The following is an 8516-nucleotide window of genomic DNA, read 5'->3' as shown; positions in this document are numbered from 1 at the left end:
GCGATATCGTCGGTGCTGTTACGCGAGTAGCTGAGCCCGATAAAAAAGGAAGAAACAGCCGGATAAACGAGATCGCAATAACCGATACACCTATCTTCGTATTAAAGAATACCCTTGCGCCTTGTACGCCCGTCCGCGATATTATTGATCCTGCGCACGCAATCGTTCGTATCCCATTGCGATTTAATTGATCGTGCCGATTAATAATCGGGTCTCCGCGTAGCCGCACTCCCTTCCGCACTAAGAGTCAACTCTCCCCCCCCCCCCCTCTCTCTCTCTCTCTCTCTCTCTCTCTGATCCTGCCGATCTTCTTTCCTACGCCGCCAAATGCGAGAGTCTCTCTTTCTCTCTCTCTCTCTCTCTACATATCGACCTGACACCTAATATAGCGAAACGAATTTATAACAGTCGATGAGTAACGTCGCGTATTTTATATTTCTGGGCTTGCCCGCTCGAGTAATCGAGCACGTGTATCGCGTACGTTTCCGATCGCATGCACACGCGTTTCAACGGTTCTGGTTGCGTGTGCGCGTCGCGTAACAGTTCACCGTAATAACAACGCGTTTGTATCAATATTTTCATATTAGCCCACTGTACACAGAAAAATTCTATCGCTAAGAAAACTGATTATTCCATTTACTTACTTTCTTTTAAGTAACGGTTCTCTTTACAATTTTTTCTTAATAATAATCTTAAAATATACGTATCTATTATAAATTATAAAAAAAAGTTTATTACATACTCGAAACAAGATATTTTTTCTTCCAAAGGATATTAGAAAATTGATCGAAGAAACGAGTTTATACTCTATAATAAGCCAATCAAATTTGTTATAATTTAATAATCTTGATTGCAATATATTACATTTACTTAGGGCGGGATTCAGAATATATTTTAGATAAATTTATAATCCTTCCTATATACGTATGATAGATTTGAGGATATATAAATTTTTGAAATATTTGAAACAAGTAATTATTATTCGCGTACAATATTTTTCCATGTGTTATCTCTATAAGCTTATATGAATAATGTCAATAATATTATTAATATGAGTACGACACCGATGTTCCAGGAGTCTAATTTACATAATTAATCCGTATCGTGATATCTCGAAGAGGAAAACTATTGGGAAAAATTACATAAAATCGATGAAAAAGGCTAGAATGTTAAGTCAGCGGATACATAAACATTTAAATGAATATTCAAATAATTCTCGATCCCATGATCGAGCAATTCAAGGGAATCGACGCGAGTGCGTCCCGTGTAGAAAATCGCCTCGGGTGCGCTCGCTCTCCTATAACGCAGCCACTCGAGTTCATCGACGAGTAGAACGGCGACCGAGAATCTGCGAGATTAATGGGACCGCGAGAAACCTGATTCGCATTTTTGTTGTCGGCACACCGGACCCGCGGAGCCTCGCTCCCGCCGCGAATCACGGTTTAGCCTCGCGACGTCGTTCGCACAGCCGTAACGAACAGCACGATGCGTTTACCCTTCGAGAAAAATGCGGAACGATAGGGTCCATCTCGGTGTTTCTGTCGGCGAAATGAATTTATCCCAAGGTGGACCAAGGTGGACCGCGAACCGCTTCATTGAGACACTCGTTACAAGAGTCGCTCGTTGAGATGCGTATTTTATCATTATGGAAAACTGAGAAGAGCCGTCATATCTTCCCCTCACGTATCCCTCTTACTTCGCCGTAATTAATTAAACACATACAGGATCGCGCGCGTGATCTTTTATTCTCGTTTCATTGAAGTAAAAACAAGACGCGCTTCTTCGCCTTCGCTTCTTCGAGCTTCAGGCGCGAAAGCAACTTCGCAAATCGATTGGTCGTTATATTCCCTGACTATGTTAATGTTCATCTCTCTCTCTCTCTCTCTCTCTCTCTACGCTGCACGCGATATAAATTGTTATTTATTGAATTCGAATCGAGATCGATACTTGTTGCTATCTCAACGTTAAAATAAGTACATAAAAGTATACGTTACATGTTGTACGGTATGAAGGATTTTGCTAAAGTATCTAAAAATTTAATTAGATATAAATCAGAAAATATTATAATTTGGATTAATCAAAATAATTATGTAGAGCGCTTGAGCATTATGAATAATGCTGCAAAATATTTTAACATCGTAGCAATCAACTTGAGCGTTCTATAATTATTTTAATGATCTATCAAAATTATTTTTAGATTTCTATCTAGACAAATCATTTAAATACTTCAACAAAATTGTTCTTACAGTGTACATCATACACTGCACTGTTAAATTCAAAATGTCAAATTATATTCACACACAATAAACATTATTTTTAATCATTTTTATAAATTACTATTGCTCTCTCACTCAATATATCATTAATTTAACTAAAATAATAAAGTCAAATAATTTTACTCAAGAAAATATATTAAATTTGATTCACAAATTTATTATATTTGCATACGTCAATATATGGATGTTGTTTACTTGAAACACTAACTATAGAAATAGATTGATTTACATTTTGACACACGTGGAAGTTAAAAATAACAAAATATTATTTAACTCAAGAAATTGAGTTGCTATTGATCCTTTGATAATTAATATAATATACTTGCTGCAAGTCTTGATCAACGATTCTCCTCTTTGCATACAGAAGGCTATAGCTGTGTTCGAAGAAGGCTTCGACCAGGACGACAACTTATCTTAATAGATTACCGAGCCATTCAGCCTAATTTGCTGGCTGCTATTATCAGCGCACATCTCGAAGCCACTATGCGATAATATTCTCTTAATTCGTACCCACAGGCGTTAATGGCGTTAATCTTGTCGACGGGCGAAATCGTGATTAACGGTGCTACTCAACCAGATTCGTTGGATGGATAAAGCCGGTGCCCTTTTCGATCGTCTTCCGTCGCCCCGATCTGCTCGACTCGCGAGGCACTCGGCCTGATTCGCGGCCCCCTTTATCCTTACTCGCATCCGGTTGATATCTCGGAGGATCATATTCGGCATGAAGATGTAATGACGATCATTCGTCTTTCCACGAGTAATTACTCGTTACCAGTGTTGTACATAGATGATTTTAAAATTAGCTAGATAAAGATAAGATGAAAATTTGGAAATTTATCTTAGATAAGATAAAGATGATTACATTTAAATTAATCTAGATAATATAGATAAATTTATCTGACAATTTATCTGAAAATTCTAGATAATTTTTTATTTTTAAGACTATTTATAAATTAAGAATCAGTTTTTTCTCAAAATAATTAAAAAATATTAAATTTTAATATGTAACTTTGTTTGTCTCTTACAATGTCTCTCACAATTTTCAAAAAAATAATGAAGAATCACATAAAAATTCTATACAGTCCTTTTCCTCTATATTAGTTGCATGAAAGCAAGCATGTCATAATCATTGCGGTTATGAATAATACGTTGTATTATGAATAATACGTTGTATTATGAATAATAGTGTATCTTATAATATTAATAATAACATTCTTTTAAACATAGTGAAAGACACAGGTCAAAAACTTTTTTCGATTTCGGATTAGTGTCGTCCATGAATCGAGCATCGCATACTACGATAAAACATCAACGAAGTGAGAAGTAGGAACAGTAGAGTGTGAATACCGACACGATACATTTCGATTTTAAGCAAAAAAAACACCGACTTTGGGCAGCTCTGGGTTAATCAATCAGAATTGAGCGTCCTATAAGTGCAGGAATGAAAAGATCATTTGAGAGCAATGTGAATGATTATATATGCTATTAGATGCACTCACTCTCTTCCTGAGGCTGAAAATTTTTCTGTAAACATGAACTACGTAGAAGAAAAAATTATAATATTTTCACATTTTTAGAGCAATGTAAAATATAAACCAAAGTATCTAAACATCATTCTAGATAAAGATGATACCTTTTTTTCATCTAAAATGCAGATAAAGATAATTAATATTTTTATTATCTAGATAAAGATAAGATGGCATCAAAATTTCATCTAGATGATCATCTAGATAATTTTATCCAGATAAAATCGAACACTGCTCGTTACTCTCGTTAACATTATCATGTTCGTCCCCCACGCATCGTAACGAAGGTTCAGCTCGAAGGTTTTCTACGAAAGTAAGATAAAGTGCCCGTGCAATTTACCATTATCTGTAATTATTAAAAACTGCTAATATCGTTAAGTCTGAACTATTTTCATAAAAAATTGTTATATTTTTAACGTTATGGGTTTACTGAATCCTCTTATGTTTCAAAGGTTAATAAAGTGAAACTCATTAATCTCGTAAGCAATTTATATCTTTTTGATGTGTGGATCCTTACTTACTTATCTTTAATCAAAACTAACAACAGGAACTATAATAATCTTGATCTTTATACAGTTAATAAACTTTCTATTAATTGTAAGTGAGATTTGATTTGGATTCATCTCTCTCTCTCTCTCTCTCTTCCTCTCCACGATACCAGAGTTAAATCCGATAGATCGAGAGAGTCATTGTTTTATTTATACATCACAGCATGTCTGTGAACAACGAAAAAAATCAAGTGGCGTTTGACAGACGTCTTAATAAATCGTTGTGTGCGTGACACTTACGGTAAAAGAATTACTTTCTCCTAACACTGTCAGCCAATGTACGATGGAACGCTGACGCATCGTAAATATTCCCGCGTGAATTATATGTGAACGATGATATCGGTCAGTTGACGGAGATCAACGTGTCGCCAAGCTTTGAATAGAACGATCGACATGGCGGAAATCGCGCGCGGCGGAACGATCCCGCCGGCTTACGGTACCACGCACGTATACGAATAACCGCCTTCTCGGATATATTACGATGTATGTATTAGCATAATTATTGGTTGCTCGCTATCAGTGCCGGCGGGGCTGGCGTTCACCGATTTATGATTTCATCGCCGTATGTGCCGCGCGCCGAGAGTGCGTCGACCAAGTTCGAAAGCACGAGCCTGATGCACGTCCATTGTCGTTTCTCGTCTTCGTTCGTTCAGCAACCTCGGCGTCACCGCGGCGAAGACCTACGCCACAGGCCTATCAATACTGCCAGCACACACCTACTTTATCTATATATATATATACAACAACGGATTTTATTCAATCAGATGAATTATCCCGCGCCGCACATGGATTTAAACGAGGCGACCACGTTTCCAATCGTCAGACATAATCTTCGTGTTTTACAGACTCAATTTTTGTTTTACATCGTAAAATATCGTAAATCCATTTTACAGTAAATTAAAGGCAAACGGGATACCTGTATTTTGATTAAAGAGGAGTTAATTATTCTCCTTGGCGAAGGACGGTTGTCGATGAATTATGTAATGAACGATTAGTATACGAAGGCGGTCTTATTACATCCTCTATTTATGCTACATTTCCTCAATATCAGCTCGCACTTGTATTCGATTATTTATACGTCCATCGATAGCGGTTCGAGAAACGTTCGATCCCTAAGGATATCGCTTCTCTTCTTCGCCCTGCCTCTATTCTGCTCATTCTCCGCTTTCTCTTTCTTTCTCTTAACTTGTTCGATCTCTTCGCTTGCCCTCTCATTCCCGCGGTGCAATCCGGTCCTTAAGTGGCAGGTGCTTAAGATTCCCCGCGATCGCGCGAAGAGAACCAGTCGCGCTACATTCGGATCGCATTCAATTCGTTCTCTTCCTCCTCGGATATCTTCCTTCGGGCTTGCTTTTCCCCTCAATCGATTTTACAGGCGCGGTGTACTAAACGTCCGTGAAAATATGTATTCGTCTACGATGAACGCGTGTCCATGAATTTACGATACCGGCTAACGATTTAACGAGCTCCGACAAAAACGATGCTTGATTAAGACACAGGAAATAGAAATTATCACGATTAATTCCAACGAATTCGATGTTTATTTTCGGATTCGTCGGAGCGTTTAATTATTCTAAGAATCGTGCCGTCATCTCTCATGCGGAATTTCAGATGGTAATCAATCTCGGGATAGCGATGGCGTCGATTTGATTAAAGAGAAGGGACGAGAAAGAGATAAAGATTGTGTTGCTCACCTCCAGATTCCGAACAAAATCATTTCATATCAATCTAGGAACGTTTCGGGTATCCGTTATCGCCGACGGCATCTTTGTATCTATGAAACCTACGGGCAGAGTGACGCACAGTAGAGAGAAAAATAATTTGTCACTTCAGCGGGGAGTCTCCGCCTATATATCGTTTACTATTTCGTTTCTCACTCTGTAAATGCCATTCTCGCGCATGTCGGAACTGTGGCGCGGGGCTCGAGACTATTCACCGTGTGTCACGGGCCCGCGTAACATATATTTCTTAATACCATCGCGAGAGAAAAGAAACAGATATATAGAGACGTGCACGTTGATCGATCATGCATCGCACTGACGTCAAGATGTTGCGATCAACCGAATGACCCAATCCGAGAGACCCCTATCTGTTTCATCTGAAAATAATGCACTTTGCTTTCGAGCAAACGTATGTTGCAACGCATGCCTCTCTTTCTCTTGATAGTATGTACATATACGAAGCCGGAGCTTATGAGAGCTGAAGTGCCTTCCATTTTGAGACGGTCAATTCGGCTTTTTCTTTCATTAGCGCGTTCCCATCGCGCACCCTCTCAATTATCGCGAGACCCAGTTTTTCAGTGGACGCATCGGAGCTCGGAGCGTATGGGGCGAGATTAGTTCTAGTCGTAACCATCCGCTACCCGGGCAGCTTCTTGCCATCCGCCGACAATCGACGGAGTTAATTAGGCGAATGGCGAAAAGCAAAGCGTGCGAGAGTGCTGCCCGCAGTAATAGCAAAGAGCGAGGAACGCCGTCGTCGAGATCGAATCGCGAAAGAATGCGCACGTTACATTAGCAAATGCGATATATTACCTCTCTCCCTGTCTTTCGGTTTTTGTCATGAAAGTCCACGATACGGCCTAAGTGTTTAACATCATCCAATATAAGGTATCACTTTCTGAAGTGGATAATTTGGTCATACTTGGCACTGAGTTATCAGTCAAATTCGATTGAAAGAGAAAGGAAATTTGATAATTTAAATACCGATATTTACATGTTAGTCTCAATTTTCCAATACCATATACATTAAATTTATTCACTAAAGCAAGATTAGCTGGTTTAGAAATTGCACATTTTATACACCGACTATACCAGTGACTTACTTAGAATCATGATTATCTACTGATTTGGCTTTACAGAGTGAAAATTACAAACAGTAATATAAATATATAAGCAACGTTGTTTCTATACCTTTTACATTTTTGCCTTTTGTTTTTCGAAATGAAAACATTTGCAACGTGCAACCCAAAGTGACATATTAGAAAACTAGTAATATTCACTTTGCGACATTTAAATGTTGCGAACACTGAATTTTTCTTTTCTTTCCTTGTTCGACAGATATTCATCTAACTGTTTGATGAAGAGCGTTAAAATTGCGCGTGTTCACAACGAGATAATGCCGTAACTGTTACATAGCTACAGGTGTGAGCCTCGCAAGTGCATAACGGGGGAAAGGAAGGAGGGGGAGAAGGGAGAAGGATATAGGTGGCGAAAGGGAAACGAAGAGGGCGATGAAAGAGAGATGCGGGAACGGCTGCATCTCCTCTCTCTCTCTCTCTCTCTGTCTCTTTTCTTCGCTCTTTCTAGCTCCCTCCAGCTTCCTCTGCCTCCTTCTTTCTTTCTCCCTGTCCTCTATATATGTGTGTGAAATATAGGTTGATATCGCGATAAATAATGAGGTGGCCTTCGTGGTGATGCCCGGGGCTGCCGCTACTGTGCTTCCACGATGTGCTCCCCTTCGCCTTACTGAGCAAAACGCTCGCCTTGCGCTTGGTACGCCTCAACATAGCCGGGTCGGTTCTCCTCCGAACGTCCCACGTATAGAGCTGATGCGCCTACATGCTGAAGGTATATATTTAAGTTCCAACGACAGGATAATCTCGCGAATCGAGGCGCACCGCACCGTTTAGCAGGTTTCCTTCGGACATCGCACGTCAAAGATCCACACAGGAATTTTTTACGAAATCGCAAAGTGATCGATCTTCTATTTGCTCTTTGCGGGTGAATGCAGAATAAGAGTCCCTGCGTTGAAGAGAGCCGACTTACATATACGCGATTACGCGTTCGACTTTACCTCCATCCCGGCTCGCTGTCGACCGGGGGTCGAGGCGTGAGTTATATCATCGTATCGCACGTCGTTACACGCGCGCACACCACGGCCGGTCTCACGCGGACCGTACCTAATTATCGGCGGGCGGTCGAGTGTGAGCGCGCACCGCACACGGCGCGGCCGTAATGGAACGGGACGATCTATTTGTTGAAGGGGCACCGTGTCGGGAGATCCATGATCCATGTCCCTCTCGGGGATATTCTCTCCCTCCGCGGGAGACACGCCGCCGCGAATCCCTGTCTCTCGACCGAGGTCCAGGTCCACGGGGAAGCGGAGTCGAGACTCGCGTATACGAACAACGTTTTTCTGGAAGCCAATGAATTCGCCATTTGCGA

This window comes from Cyphomyrmex costatus, unplaced genomic scaffold (assembly GCF_001594065.2).
Source record: "Cyphomyrmex costatus isolate MS0001 unplaced genomic scaffold, Ccosl1.0 scaffold14, whole genome shotgun sequence".
In the NCBI taxonomy this organism is placed as follows: domain Eukaryota; kingdom Metazoa; phylum Arthropoda; class Insecta; order Hymenoptera; family Formicidae; genus Cyphomyrmex; species Cyphomyrmex costatus.
The sequence above is the reverse complement of the archived record's forward strand: the minus strand, read 5'-3'. Positions refer to the sequence as shown.